This window comes from Panthera pardus, unplaced genomic scaffold (genome assembly GCF_024362965.1).
Source record: "Panthera pardus isolate Hobbes unplaced genomic scaffold, ASM2436296v1 HiC_scaffold_17, whole genome shotgun sequence".
Classification (NCBI taxonomy): domain Eukaryota; kingdom Metazoa; phylum Chordata; class Mammalia; order Carnivora; family Felidae; genus Panthera; species Panthera pardus.
Window position 1 is genome coordinate 23429739 of NW_026526732.1, and position 16303 is coordinate 23446041.

General features: G+C 41.8%; 1 long non-coding RNA gene across 2 annotated transcripts in view; it reads right to left on the reverse strand.

The window, feature by feature from the left end:
* LOC109252544 (uncharacterized) overlaps positions 1 to 12233 on the reverse strand; it is a 29847-nt gene extending 17614 nt beyond the window's left edge. Inside the window, exon 1 of one of the 2 annotated variants that reach the window (XR_008422874.1) lies at positions 11721 to 12233. This is a non-coding gene — a long non-coding RNA (uncharacterized LOC109252544). The remainder of the gene's footprint in view (positions 1 to 11720) is intronic. The other variant, XR_002074075.2, reaches the window with a different exon arrangement.
* Positions 12234 to 16303: the final 4070 nt, after the last annotated feature.

A 16303-nucleotide genomic window follows, 5' to 3' on the forward strand; every position in this document is an offset into this window, starting at 1 on the left:
ATAAAGTACGTAGACTTTGAATTCAAATAGCCTGGGTTCAAATCCCATTACTGCCACTTACTAATAATATGACATTGAGTAACCAGTCCTAACCTGACTTTCCTCATCCAAAGAATAGGAATAATGTGATATTTTGTAGAGTTGTCATGACTAAATGAGCTGATATATTTAAAATGGTCAGTGCAATGCCTGGCTCTTCACACTAAAAAATCCTGGCTTCTAGTTTTTTAAATGTGATTCAGTAGGTAAATATTTTATGAATTTACTCTCATTAGAGTATTATCAGATGTGAGGCACCTGGGTGGCTCAGTCAGTTAAGCGTCTGACTTCTGATTTCCACTCTGGTAGTGATCTCACAGTTCGTGAGTTTGAGCCCCATACGGAGCTCTGTGCTGACAGTGTGGAGCCTGCTTGGGATTCTCTCTCTCCCTCTCTTTCTGCCCCTCCCCTGCTCGCAGTCTCTCTCTCTCAAAATAAATAGATAAACTGAAAAAAAAAAAAGAATATTATCATATGTGAGTATCTCGGGGTGAATAAGTTTATCAGACCAGTTCTTATCTGCCATAGCTCTGAAAACAGGGAGCATAAGAAGGAAATTTGATAATGGGTAGGAGAAGGGATCCCAAGTAGGGAACACTAATGATATGCCTCATGATGGGCCCTGGAGATCCCGGGGGCTATATTTTGAGGCATTGAATGCTTTGAGGTACAGAATAGTCTAAGTGTACTAATCATACAATAGAGATCACTACCTATACCTCAGCAATATAACAGAATTCCGGTTTCCGAGGTGTTGAATCTAATTGTGTTTGCTCCTGAAATAAAAAAGAATCCCAGCTGAGGACTTCCATTAAATGGCTCTACAATGTCTGGCATCTTCAGCTTTAAGATAAAAGTGTAGGGCAGAAAGATCTCTAATGTTCCTTCTGTGTCTGACATTCCAGGACTCCAAAATAATGCTAGGGCCAATATTATGTATTTCTTTTTATAGGAGTTCTCTTTGCCTGGGGAGAGCAAGACCATATGCCAAAAACATTGTGCAAGTCAGGTCAATTAAGAAGGATTGCTCCTCCAGCCTCGGGTTTGCTTCAGCAAATCTTTAGAGCCGGCTCTTTATTTATAACTCTGTAGAGGACCAAAACAACCCTGCATCTGACTAGGGTGTGGAGAAGCAAAACATAGTTCAGATGCATTCCTAAATCATGAATTTTTCTCATTGACGTATATGCCATCACAGTGCAGCTGTGTGTCATAGATTTTTAGGGCTTGATTATAAATGGCCTTCGACAGACATCCCTGGGAGAATGGCAAAGAAGTGGTCCCTGTGACACAGCTGATCCTTTCCCTCCACGGAACTGAGGCTGATGATCTTAAGGGCAGCTATCAGCACCAGTCCTAGAGCCTAAGGAATAATGTAGGTTGCTTAGGGACTGAACATTCCTCATTTCTCAATGTCAAAAAATGCTAAGACTTGTGGCCAGACCTTCATAGCATTCAGGTGTCATTATATCCTGTTTATTGGGATGCTCGATATTAGACTGTCCCCCTAGACTGGTGTTCCAATACCCTCGGATACTGGCCTTTTGCTTCTGGAACCTTCCAATGGGCTCTACAATCATCGGTTCAGCTACTACAAGGGTCTTATAATTCACTCTCCTCTCTCCCCACAACGCACTCCCCACGCACTCTAAATTTAAACTGAAAAGTGACTTATAGCTCCCAGGACTAGGGTAAGTGTTTCTCTTAAATGGACTTGTAATAGCTTGTCCTCACACCTTTTGCAATACTTCTGTATGCTAACTTTTCCCTTTATAGAATAAGCTTCTTGAGGATAGAAACTGAAGCTGGTTCTAATTGTATCCCTGGCATTTAGAACAAATTCCAGAACTTATTAGAGACAAAATATATTGTGGGATGATTGAGTGCCTACATCTCGTCTCAGGTACTAAACATTAAAACACATGGAGAGGGGTGCCTGGGTGGCTCGGTCAGTTAAGCATCCAACTTTTGATCTTGGCTCAGGTCACGATCTCATGGTTTGTGGGTTTGAGCCCTGTGTGGGGCTCTGCTGCTGACAGCACAGAGCCTGCTTGGGATTTTGTCTCTCCCTCTCTCTACCCCTCCCCCACTCACTCTCTTTCTGTCTCTCTCTCGCTCGCTCTCAAAAATAAATAAATAAACCTTCAAAAATAAATAAAAACAACACATGGAGAAGGCGGCACAATTGGCGGGCGCATAGTGACTCCTATCCCTATCCAACTTTTCAGACATGGCGGACGGTACCACTATTTCGCTCAGGTCTCACGAACGAAACCTCGGAGTAATCATGATTCATCTCTTTGCTTTGTGTATATACTTCATGCAGCTGGTTTTTCCTCTTTAACTTCTTGCATATTATGTGAAGACAAACACTTATATTATTAGAAAGTCTGCAACGTTCATTTAGACCTTTTCCTCAAGTGGAAATGTGGGACTAAGTGTTTACATTGCAATTAGTCCTCTCTAACAAAGACATTTACCTATTTAATGGGTGACTAATTTTTGGTGCTTTGTATTAGGGTAACTGTATGATATACATTCTAAACTAGGATTGCTCTGGGAGTGAATGAGGGCCCTATTAATTGCCCAGGTTGGTGGATAAACTCGGACTCTACAGGGCACAGTGAGACATATGGTCACTCTATTTATAGATGAAGATGCTGCTGAACTGGCACCAATAAACATGCCTCGGGACAGTCCTTCCACAGCTGTGACGTATATGCGATGAGACAGTTACATCTCCTTACCAGGATATTCTTGTAGCTGAAAAAACCGGTGTGGGCAAAGTTGATTTCTGCCTGGGTCTTAACTTATAAAGGTGATCGGGTGATGGCACAGAGAGGCTAATGCTATTGAAAGATTTTCATTGCTTACAGTTTCCAAGTGGAGGGGACATGCCATGTCATGCAGGGCCACATGGGAAAGTACCAGGTTTGATCAGGAGTCAGATGTAGGATCCAGGGGAAAGGATAGCCCAGAGCCTTTCTTGTGCTTTCCGTGGGAGGGGCAGGGCAGAGCAGGGCAGGGCCAACGGCTTAGGATTGGCTGGGTTGAATGATATCCAGAGGCTTTCGGCTATAAGGGTGGTGTTTAGTTACCTTGTACCTGGGTCTGGGTGATTTAGAGCAGAGGGAACATTGGTTTGGTGAGTGAGCATTAATCAAGAGAGGTGGCTGGGGTATGGGCTCAGAACTGGCTGGAGAGTCTCTAATATGATTTTTGTGCCCCTGCAAAAGCTGGATCACAGGGGAGATATAAACAGCTTTGGCCCCTAGTTCAGCTTGTGATTAATGGATACCAACTAGACAGATACAGAATCTGAGAAAACACAGTCGAATCACAGGCAGTTGCTTGAAAGTAGGGTGCACTTCTGGAAATGGAATATAGATTGCCTCTGAGAAACTCACTGCTCCATAGAGACTGAACCAGCAAACTTCATGTCCTGAGCTTGAAGCTCCAGTCTATGCAGTCAGCTGGCCCATTGTCAGCATAGAAATAATGGCCCTGTGTGCTTGAGGACCCAGAAGAAAAGGGCAGAGTTGAGGGTAAGCTGAAGATACATCTTTGAAATCAATGGTTTGAAGATTCTTCATGAAGATGTAAACATTAAACACATTTTACTGTCTATCGAGGGAAACTGTGGCTCATTGACTTTATTTTAGGAACAATGTGAATGTGAAGTTCTTCTGGTTTTATATCTGAGAGATGGCCCGATGTACAGATCATCTAAACTCAGTGCTGTCCAAGGGTGTGATGAGGAAATGGTGAGTCCATCGAGGGGAGCAAAGAGGCTGCAACTCCACATGCTTTCATGTGATCCTGACCTGAAGGCTGTGGGGATGTTTGTTCTACAGCTGGGAAGGCTGCGAGGGGTCCAGCAAATGTCCTGGGTGCCGCAGCTCCTGAGACACAGACATGACCATAGAATGCAGGTTTGTCTGACTTTTCTCGACTCAGCTGGGAGCTCCGATAGGAGGGAAAAGCAGAGATCTTTGCTGCCTAAGCTGGCTCTCTCTGGGCTTAAACCAGCGTTTAAAACATGTGCCCAGTTTCCTAGAATGGGAGGCCCTGACTTCTCTTGTCCCAGCGGTGAGCAGGCTTTTGCATGCCTCCCAGCACGTTGCCATTTATGGATTTGGGCAAAATAACAGAATTGCAAAGCTCAGACTCCCAGACTTCTTTTTTTCTTTTTCTTCCACACTGAGCTTCCTGTTTCTATGGCAATGAATAGGATGTTTTGCACTAAGAAACACTTTAAATGCCACTGGGGGAAGGTAAGAACCGCTCATAGCTCTCTACAGAGCAGAGAGGTGAAATGAATGAGATGTTAAGAAAAACTGAGTGAAATCAGGACAGAAAGGAAGTGGAAAAGCTGGAGTAGAGGTGGGAGAAGGGAGGAGGGAGGTTCAGAGACATCTGCTTGGAAGTAAAAATCAAGCAGAGCAACATGGCAGGGGAAAACCAGGACCTGCCGACTGGCACTCCTGTGGACAGCAGTGTCCTTGAGCACTTGGAAAGAGCACGTTCACTTCATGAGAACCACAGGGGTTGTGGGGGGTGGGGGGATTCATACAGTCTTCACCTGGAAGCAGGGGGCAGGAATCGGGGGGCAATTCTAGACACCCTCACTACACAGGACCCTCTAGAAGGTGGCTTTGGGCATAACCTCCAAGGTGAGGAGGCTCCAACATTACACCCTGCAATTGCTTAGGCTGCCACTGGAATCCAACTCTCTCACGTTTGAGGTTAGAACCAGGATTTCCAATCAATGGCCAACGCCTGTGGAGGAGCTATGGAAGCCTCTAGTCTTCGGTTCCTTTACTGCCTTCTCTCACTGCTGGGTGGGACTGCCCGCATAGGCTCACAAGAAGGCAGATGTTTATAACATCAAATACAAGGGATACAAAAGAGAATCTCAAAGAGTCAAGGGGCCATCGAAAAGTTTCTTTTCTTCTTCCCCAGTCCACGTCTCCCCAGTGAATGCACAAAAATGTATGAGCAAATCAGCATTTAGGAAAGAAATACCTTAGAGTAGCTTAAAAGTCAACCTGGTAGAACTATGAGTGGTATATCAAGTAGTTCTCACTTTTGGTTTTACTAATTCCTCCACTAGAGCCAAGCCAAATCAAATCAAACTCCATCTAGCTTGAAGTTCCTGTTATATAAGGTTTTAAGAGCTATAAGCTAGAATTAAAGGCACAGTAATAAGAAGAGCCAATCAAGGGCAGCCTCAAAATAGCCTGGTCCCTGTGGAAGGCCAAGGCAGATGTATTTGTCCAGCTGCTTGAAGGAGAAGGCCCCGAGGCCTCTCGCTCACTCGCCAGAGGCCTATAAAAGGCTCACCTACAGCTGCTTGTGAAATTGGTTCCTTGTAAATGAAAGTCAACCAGGAGTCATATGAGCCAATGGCAGCTGGACAGAGAGGTCTGGGGTGCCAAACGGAGCCGGAAATGGCCAACTGCCAGGGTAAACAACTGGGGGCAGAAGCTGAGGTGAGTGTCTATCCCAGGATAGCTCAGCGAGGTGTTGCTTTCCAAGGGCTTGGCCAGGACAACCTGGCTTATTTTCAGTTAATCTGGGTATGCTGTAATTTACTATGGGAGCCTTACATTTGCATGTCTACTTTAAGAGACCCTAATAAGTACACATAATAAAATGTTAATTTATGCCTTCTGCTAGGATTGGAATTGAGTGTGGCTTGATGCAACTGCAAAACAGAACAAATCTGGAAATTCTGGCAGGCAGAAGAGGAGGGTGGAAGGAGCACGTGCTCCTTTGAGCTGTGGAAAGGAAGCTGAGAGGAGACTAGAAACTTCCTGGCATCAAGTTGCCTTCAGAACCCCAGAGGGGACTTCCCGCAATGCTGGGCCCAGTTTCCCCAGGACAGCCTAGGGATAGCCTCTTTGTCTTGATAGCCCCAAACTCAACACTACAATAGGGCACAGACTAGGACCTTAGTAACTATTTGGGGAAGTGATTAATAATACTGTGAATGTACTGAGGGAAACTCTTCCTCCCATGTTTTGGGAATTGTCAGGTCTTGCTTAGCTTTCTAAGAACCCCACACTCATCTCCACATTAAAGGAAAAAGCCAGCACACATGTGATCTTCTGGGTTATTCTAAGTAGAAAATCTCTATAGGTCTTTGAATTCTTCTGACCCCAGCATGGTACACATCTCAGGCAGTCTTGTGTAAATGCCTCTTCCCTGTTCAGCTTTGCCCAGACCACCTTATGCTGATGCTGCGCCCGTGGCTGACAATCCATGTGTCCTAAACTGGCCCTGTTACAGGAATAAGACAAAAATTTCCTATATTTATATATAAATTTTTTTCATTTTTACTGACACCAAGTAGGATTGAAATACACCAGCAGACTTCTGGCCAGTCATTGTAAACACTTTTCAGAGTCCCTGCCAAGGCCATGATGTAACTACATTTCTATAGGAATCATCCTCCTCTCCACAAGATCAACTCAGGTAACCATTTATTCACTGAGTACCCTCCACTTTGATCATGGATTCCATCAGAGCACCTACTGACCCAAGGTGCACAATTATATTCTTTCTCGTAGGAATTATCTGAGTTTGGCTCAGACATGCATTTGGGAGCCAAGGTGGTCATCTGCAGAGAGAAGCAGAACAAGCTGGTCTGTGGGGGAAAAGAAAATTGCAAATATACAGAGGATAGCAGAGTGAAAAGAGGCCTGGATACACTTCCTTCTATTGGGTTCTGAAGATGACTTTGCATCTTTATAAAAAATTCCTATTTAATGATTAGGCTGACTTCTCTGGCTTTATGATACTTTTAACCAAAAGGACTTTGAAAAGACACTGAGTTTCACTGTAGACATCTGTGGCTCCAATCCAATCTGCATGCCTAAACTTACCCTTTGTCAGCAGGCTTCAACTCTACTCAAAGTCACGACATGGTTCCCAACTGCCTATGTCACTATGACCATGACCCTTCATCTAGCTCTCAGGGCACTCTCTACACTGTCCTACCCACCCATCCAGAAAGATTTCCCCCTGCCACTGCCACATGTAGCTTTGTGTGGGTCTGATAACTTTCTTCACACTTCTCTGAACCCAGTCCTCTGGTTTCCTTTCTCTGTTTCTGCTACCATTGCTCCCCAGCTTAGAATGGTTTTCCTTCTCTTCTTGGTCATACAAAACTGGACACTAGACTTTTTTTTTAAATGCAAATGGGATGGTTCCTTTTCTACTTGCTGACTTAAAGAAACAGAAACTATCACCATGAAAAAAAATGGTTATTGGTGAGACCTAGTACCTATAGGCACTTGGCTCTTGTGTGCCTGATACAGCATATGCAGCCCCACTAATATTTGTATTTATGGTAATTAGAGAATTTCCCAACTAAAAAAAAAAATATCTAAACTCCTGAGGAAATGAATGAGCTAAAGGAGTGTTTGCTTCAGTCCTTGGCTCATCTGGACAGCCAGATTCTCTTCACTAGAGGAAGACTTGAGGAGTATCCAGCCTAAACGGAAGTTAACTGGGCAATGACCGTGTTCTTCTGGGAGTAAAGGGCAGAAAAGGTTTGGGGATGAGTACACAGTATATAATGTTACTTCATCTAACTTCTTTCTCCATTTGAGGTCAACACATGACATCATGAAATGAAAGCAAAGGTAATGGGAGGAAAGGTCAACAGAATGGCTGTTTAGTCATCTGATTAGAATATAACCAGGAGATTCTGGAGATGCCATGTTCTCTTGCTGAGGGGGCTGATAACACTTTCACATAAAACAGCACTGAGGATCGAGTGTTTTAGGACCCATGGGACTGTGCCGTGAAATATTTTGCATATTTATGACAAGGAGCCTGAGGAAGCCAGTTCTGAATTTCTGAATATATGCAGAAGAAACCCACTCTGTGTCACAGGCATATTTAAGTCAAGTGTTGTGATCCACTTGAAATTACTGGGTGTCGGCTGGGTGTACTGTGTAGCCCTGGGCCCTACTTCTTATGTTCTATATGGTTGCTTCATCATATTATTTCTCTTTTATAGGACAAATTCTTTGGTAATATCTGCAGGAATGGCAAAAAAAAAAAAAGGAGACTATTTTTATTATGAGATAGAGCTGTGTTCTACATATGCAACATAAGGAATCGTAATAATTTCTTTAATGGCCACACATATGGAAAAGGTCTCTCACTGCTTTACACTCTCCACTGGATTTCTCCTCTATTCCTTCTGGCTTCCTGTTATTCCCTGCCAAAAAAAAATGTTTTTCTGTCAGTCTTTGAAACCGTTTTAATTTTACTTTGGAGTGGGCTCCAATTTGTTAAAGTGTGGGGTTGGACACTGATACAAATAGTCACAAGTTTTGAAATTTGAAATAGAGCCCTATTAGGAATAAATGCAGCGAGATTATTGTTTAAAGCATCCTACCAGAACAAAGGCTTTTTGGAGGCGGAAGACCCTTATACCACTGGAAATTTATAGCAATTTCCAAAATGCATTTATGAGTTGCATCCTGCCAAGATGCCGAGGGCACTGTGGATGAGCAACGACAAACTTTGTGGACTCAGAGTAAATTGGCTTTACTAGACCTTCTCTAGAACACAACCAAAGGGAGAGTATTGGGTTCCACTGTGGAAAAGGAAAGACTTCCTAAAGAGATGAAATGTTAAATTTTCTACTTATGTTCCAGGCCAAAGGTTGAGTGAGTAACTTAGTGGGGAATCCAGAGAGGATTCTGGATATTCCTCATCCACACATCACTTAGTGCTCTCTGTCTGTGGGTCTCTTAATATCTTTAAATGAAAGAACAGAATTCTAATGTTTTGTTTTTTTTTTTAATTAGATGATGAAAGACTGTGGCCTTCTGACATGGCATCTGAAGAGGAGATCTGTCAAAGACCCAGTGCTGCATAAGGGGATAAAATGAGAAACCCACCAGAAAAGAAAGCAGCAATACTGAGTGAAAGGCTTCTGATGTGCTCTTGTATTTAATGCAATGCTTCTCCTTCTCTTGGTCCCTGGTTCCACACAGGATGCTCCAGAGGTGGCCCTCCTTGTGGATAGATCATGGCATGTGTGTCCCTCAAGCAAATGGGCCTATAGTGGCGAGTGGACAAAGCAGCCATGGTTGAGGAAATGGCCTGGTTTGTGAGTGTAGAGAGGAGGCTTGTAGGAACTGCTCTCATTCTTCCAAGTAATGACGTTGGAAAACCAATTCTGGAGCAAGGGGGCAGTAGCTGATAAAAATCATTGAGGAGAAGGTGGCCTAGAAGATTCCAAATCCCAGTCCTCACACACCCCCTAGTGTAGAACATAGGGTAGTTCCCTGGATACTGGGTTGGAGCTGAAAATACGTCAGCCGTTCTTAATCACCTCCCTTGATGAATAGGAGATATTGAGGGGAAATAAATTAGAAACAAAGGCAAACAATGAGCTAAATTTGCAACTGACAATCACAGGTGACAAAGTAATAACTGTGTTAAAAAGCAAGCCATTTTTATATACTCAGAGCTCCAGTGTGAAGAAAGTAGGCAGACTTCCGTTGTTTAGACCTGAGCTTCTCAAACTTTAGTGTGCATGTGGATCATCCAAGGATCTTGTTAAAATACAGATTTTAATTCAGTAGTTCTGGGGGAGGGGCCTCGATTCCGCATCTCTAACAAGCTCCTGAGTGGTCTAGAGGATGTTGGTCCACAGACAACACTTTGATGGCACTTAAGTAGCACAGGGCACTGACTGGTCCCTTCCACCAGGCCTGTTTGGTAGTTTTCTGGAGTTCTGCTGGGGCGGCAATCTCTACCACCCCTCTGCCAGCCTTTCTAGTGCACCATGTAATGGCTTCCTCATTCATCTGATCACCTTGTAAATTTGTCAGCTTCAAGATAACTATATTTTATTTTCTGAACTTAAGTAGTATTTACCAATAGCATTTACTGTTTGTAATGTTAATTACTACATATTACTTTATGATTTCATGATTCATGAGTTTGTTTTCCCGACACAGTTGTCTGCTCATAAGAATAGGATCTGTCTTATATCACTTCGTTTCTTCCATGGGGTCTTGCACAGGGGAGGGCCTATGTGAGACAATAACAGGATCAGTTGATTGGTTTTCTACTCTAGGCTCTGATTTGAAAACATTTCGGAACTCTTTCCAAAGAGTGGAGTTTGATTCTAAGGTGGCGGAATGAAGAAACTTTGGAAAGGCGCTGGCTCGCTGAGGGAAGCAGAAAGAGGATGCCCAAGGAGAATTTGGACATCTTCCAGTATTCAAGAAAAATGTATCCTGTACTTTAAAACTTTACCCAAGGGTTTCCTTAGAGTTAGGTGTCTTGAGTTCTGCTTAGGTCTGTACTTAAAATCACTCTATGTAACAATGTTCAGACATCCTGAGTAGAGCGAAAAACAGAAAGTAGATTTGCTGACAGTACACAAGACACACAAAAAAGGAAAAAAAAATCAGTCTGTGCTTTGAAGCAATAAAAGATGAAATTTTCGGGGCACCTGGATGGCTCAGTTGGTTAAGCATCCAACTCTAGATTTTGGCTCAGGTCATGATCTCACGGTTGTGAGACTGAGCCCCTTGTCAGGCTCAGAGCTGAGCATAGAGCCTGCTTAGGATTCTCTCTCTCTCTCCCTCTGCCCCTCTCCTGCTCTCTCTCTCTTTCAAAAGAATGAATAAAAATAAAAATTATAAAAAGATGAGATTCTCAAGTCAAGGAAACAATATTGTATAAATAAAGTGAAGAACCCTTCTCTATTTTCACTGTGAAAGATCAGAGAGGAGTAATAATGCCATAGACTTGAATGCGCCGTCCTCTGTCGCTTGGGAATATATTAAATTCCTTCACCTACCATTGGGCTGGGTGATTTTAGGACAGACATGTCTCTTACCTACAAGGGTAGATCATGCTGGAATGGGCAACAGGTTCCTGGACATACGCAATCATCTACCTGCACTTATTGCCTAAAGGTTCTTCAATTCCATCTGTATTGGCTAGAAAAGATGACTTCTGAGCTCTCTAACAAATATGAGAGTCTATGACTTCTTATTAATAATTAATAATAATAATTAATGTCTACACATGTTATATATTATTAATAATTATAATAGTTATCCATAATTAATACTTTGTGCAATAGACTCTCAGAACCTAAAGACAACTTAAAAGCTGGTAGAGCTAAGGTATGTTTTCTTTTCTAAATAAGGGCTATCCTTTGACGCCCTAAGAGTTATAAAAACAAATACAAGCTTTTCTCAAACACCTTCAGCAAAAAGGAACTCCCCATGTTCCAAAACAACAATTTTTGTTGTACAGTATTTTTTTTTGTCATTAGAAAAATAATCCTTCATCACTGCAATAATTTTAGAAAACAAGAAAGAAAAGCATGAAATAAAAATCCAAAATATCTATAGTACTATCACATGATAACCACTATTAACATTTTGATCTATGTACCCAGATGTATGTGTGTGTGTGTGTGTGTGTGTGTGTGCGTGCGCGTGTGTGTGCATGTGTATACTTTTATTTTGAAAAAAAATCATACCATCCATATTTTGGAACCAGATTTTATCATCCTTTGTCATTAAGTATTTTTCCATAACACCACTTTCAAAGGCTGAATAAGCACATTTCATTTTTTTAAATAGCTATAATTATTAGAATTTTTTTTCTTCTATCAAGCCAAAACTTACCTCTTTGTAATTTATACGCATTGGTCCTTTCTCTGCCCTCCAGAATTGCATGCAATAAAAAGTGTAATCCTTTCTTTCCAGGTCAGCACTTCAAATATGTGACCACTGCTTACAGGTCTCTCCGAATCTTAGTTTTGGGTTTTCATCGGTTGCAGGTGTTCAGACATCTTTCGTGGTTCTCAGACCCCACGATCATGATAGCTCTCCTGTGGATTAATTTCAGCTTGCCATTTTCCCCAGAACTGGATACAAAATTCCAAGGAAGAGGAAAGCTATGCCCTCCTTTTGTGGTGGAATTTTGAATTTATTTATGTGGCCAACATACTAAACATTTTTTGAAATCTTGGCTCATTACTGATCTGCTTCCAGGTCTTGCTGTCACACCGGCTTGCTGCTTAGCTTATCACGATCTCCACCACGCCTGCTACGTCTTCTAATGACGCATTCAGTGCTCTTATCTTGAATGCATAATGGTTTGTAGATGCTTTCATTAATGCAACAAATAATCATCGAGGACTTGTATGCCAGGAACTGCTGTGGGCACTAGGGATACAATGGTGAATGAGATAGATGTATTCTCACCCTCAACAAATTTATAATCTGCAAAAAGGAAAGAGACAGGGCAAGATGCTACAGGAGCACACAGACATGTTACACGGTCCAAAGTTTGGGTAAGACCTTGCTAAAAAATACGATTTAGGCAAAGGCCTGAAAGAATGAGATTCATTTTTGTGAGATTCAGCCTATTGTCTGAGGCTGTTGAGACAACTCCAGGCCTCAATTCAATCATGTCTTTCATTTTTCTTTGTGAATGGTAGAATGGCATCCACATTATGGTATGAAATGTAGAGAATGAATGATTTTATGAATCCTTGCTTAAGTCACGTACATGCCTAAAGCCTCTGAAAACGTATCCTGGACAAGTGTGGGCACAACATTTCAAACAGCCCCCGATGCTCTGGAAGTGAGCTGTTGATCATGAGCTCTGGCTTATGAAGCGAATGTCTGCGATTAAAGCTTCTTAGCTCTTTGGGTGGTGTTCTCTGAAATTGCCCTCAGCTGGCTGGTGAGCATATTAAACTGTGCTTTTCACCACATACTGTAGCCTTTGCTCCCAGACTTCCTCCATTATTCTTGACCATGTTTTTATGCTCATTTTTGCCCTTTTAAATAATTGTGTGCTCATCATTCCTCCAAGTCTTACTCTAACTCTGCAATATCCAAAGGGACCAATTCAGTTCCCAAACAGTCAGCTGTGTGTTTATATCACAAATGCAAACAACGGAGAGACTAGATGAATCTTCCAACTTCTCAACCAATTTTGACATTGTGGAGGCACATGTTGATCTTTCCTTGTTCTCACCAATCTTGAACAACTACCTGGATGGAAAAAAGGTAAAGTGATATATTCTAATAGTAACACTGATTTCTGTTCGTGTATTGTTGCCTTAGTTTATCATGTTGGTGTGCTTTTGATACATGATTGTAAGCTCCCAGAGAGACTGGGTGTCTTGTTGTAAAATGTGGTGAGTATCAGAGTACCAAGTACCCTGTGGTTACTGTTAGTGACCAGATCAATCCTACTGATGAGCCAGAGACACCAGGAAGAATCTCTGTCCTGGGGGCAAAGTCACTGTTGTTGAAATGATATAGTTGAGATATATATATCTCATATATCTGCCCTCCAGATATATGTGAGATACACACACACACACACACACACACACATAAATATATATGATAACTCTTTTTGAAACTACTTCCATACTTGGTTTAAATACAGTCTTGCCAAGAAAGCCAGACTGTCCTTCCCTTCTTTTAACTCTATGACTTCATTCAGTTAAAGAAAGCATTTTTTCAGGGACAATCTCCTGTGTTTTGCTGTTGCTATTTGATATTATCTAATGTTCTATGCACTTACTGGAAAATTCGACTTTTTTCTTTTCAGATTTCTGTTGTAATGCCATCATTAATACAAATTCATCACAAGTCTGTTTCGAGAGTTTTTTTATTTTTAATTTTAGCAGTAACATGTTACTGAATTTCTGGGCAGAGAATACTTTTTTTCTGTCTGGCAGTGAGTCACGGTTTTAATACCTTGAATGGCTTGCCACAGGCTTCTTTCTCACATGTGGGTTGCACTTTGAAATAACAGTGGGTTGAACTGGGTGATGTGATTTTTAGCTTAGCTCATTTGCAGAGAGCTTGGAGAGCAGAGGTATGCAGAGGGGTATGTTGTTGGAGGTCTCAGGCAAGGTCAAAGCCCACTCAGATATTCACTGCCAACTTTGATGATACAAAGAAAATGTTTCTCCCAGAGACCAGACATGAGGCAGACCCTCAGCAGGAGACAGGGCAGACTGTCAGGTTTTCACATTTAGCAGGAAATTTTTTTATGATACTTTGATGTCGTTCTTGGAGCTATCAAACACACAGGAATCACTGTTTGAACATTTCTGCACTTCTCTAAGTGTGTTATGTATAAACTAGCAACTATTTTCTGGTCACATTTTCAGCACAGAGTGCTACATTCTATTTGCATCTTAGCAATGACTGAGTTCCTCTTGCATATTATTGCATGCTTTGCTCATTGGGAAGATCTGAACAGGGAAAAAAAAATGTTGGCTGGTCAAAAATATAAGGCTCATTGAACTGTTAAAATGTAGTACTTATTATTCTCTAATATTTAACAAGCGTTCTGTTAACACATTATATTAAAGCATTACAGGCAATTAAAACATTCTTGAAAAAATTTATACACCCATTTATCCATTTATCTACTCATTGAACAACTTATTGAAAAGTTCTTCTCCTGGACATTGAAGATATAAAGATGAACAATACCTCAGTTTGCCTTCAAAAAGTTCACAGTCTAGTGGTCTATTGAGGAATATCAGAAGAAAAATTTATAGTCAATGTGAAAACCATCATTCTAGAAAAAGAAAGAGAGTGGAAGGGGATCATAGAGAAGGTTTATTTTATTCTTTGTATGGGGAGGAGGCAGAAAACCAGGGAAGACTCCAAGAACTAGCTGCATGTATACAGCCTTCAAGGAAATGCTAATGTAATTGGCAAGACAAGAGTACCCCACACAGAGTAACAGGCATCAGTTTGACACAGGATCTGATTAAGCACCGAATGGAGACACAGAGCCTCTGTGCTATGGAACTGGAGAGGAGGTGGTGGTCCATGAAGGAGGGAGTCGGTATGGAAGCCTTTTTGTAGGGACTTGTGTGCACCATGCAAGACGGTGTTTTGACGATGTTTTCATTTGTACATCTTAAGTAGGAAAATTCAGGACAAGAATATTAACCTATTGTAGGGAACGGATCCCACCACCTATATTTCCTGGAGATTTGTATAGTACAAAGACAATTTCTCCTTAAGTGATAAATGCCCAGGGAGAGTTAGGGGAAATCTATATGCGCCATAAACTGATGACTCCTAAGGTTGAATTCGAACAAGCATTCATAGTGAAAGTAACAGAAGTGGTAAGAATAATGAGTTACAGTCACACATTTTGGAAGGAGTGGGCATGGGGATACATCACAAGGAAATGTTGAGAATGAATCCCAGTTTCTCAGTAGAAACAAGAAGTAGCTTTCGCAGTTCCACAATCATTTATATGTTTTTGTTGATCACATGAAAGGCATAGGATGGAAATTCAGGAATGCTGAGATTATATATAACTTTCTGGGAAGGGGAATTTAAGGATCTCTAGTGCACTGACAGGGTCAAGGGATGTGGTAAAAGAAAAATGGAACATATGCTGCAGTACTCACAAAACACATGCATCTGCACTGCAGGTAATGAACAGATGAGATGAATTAAAATCATCTGTTTCTACTACTCATTTCAACCCACTTGCATAATTCTGGGCCAACTTTTGAAAGGAGGCTTTGCTGAGCTTCCTCTTCTGTAATTCCCAACAAATGGTGAATCACTGGATGCACACAGATAACCGTGAGTTCCAAAGACATAAGCTAAAGAAGACAAATCCCTGACAACCAGGACAGTATAATGTGGAATAAATGGGGGTAAAGCAGTTAAGCAAGAAAATCCCCGTGGCCAGAAAGTTCATGGTTTTGCTCACAGCTGCTGTCTTTCTGGGGCCATTGGCTGGTGAGTCTCAGGAAGTACCTTAGGGTAATGGCTTCCGCCTAGTGGATGTTCTCTCTCCAAAAGTCAGGGTGGTCTCCAAAAGCCCTCTGTGCTGTGGGACAGAGAAGAGAAGATATTTTATAGCAGGCAAGTGGCAACCCCTCCTAAGTTGGAGAGTGGCCCTGGAGATGAGCCATGCTTTCCATAGTTCTTGCATTTGCATGAGTCTGTGCCTTCACAAGTAGGAATAGAAATAGCTGGAGTTATATAAAGACAACTGATGGGGACTCTGAACTTTAATGTGTGAATGTTGTGAAATCATAGAAGATGCTAAGAATTCTTCAAATCAGTCTAGAAGGAGGGTCACATACAGATTGGTACAGTATATAAGAGGGGTCTTGCCCTGTTCAGCATAAGGCTTACAAAAGGAAAGTAAGGACAGGACCATGCTAGACCTTACAGGTACCTGGCTAAGTGTTTTA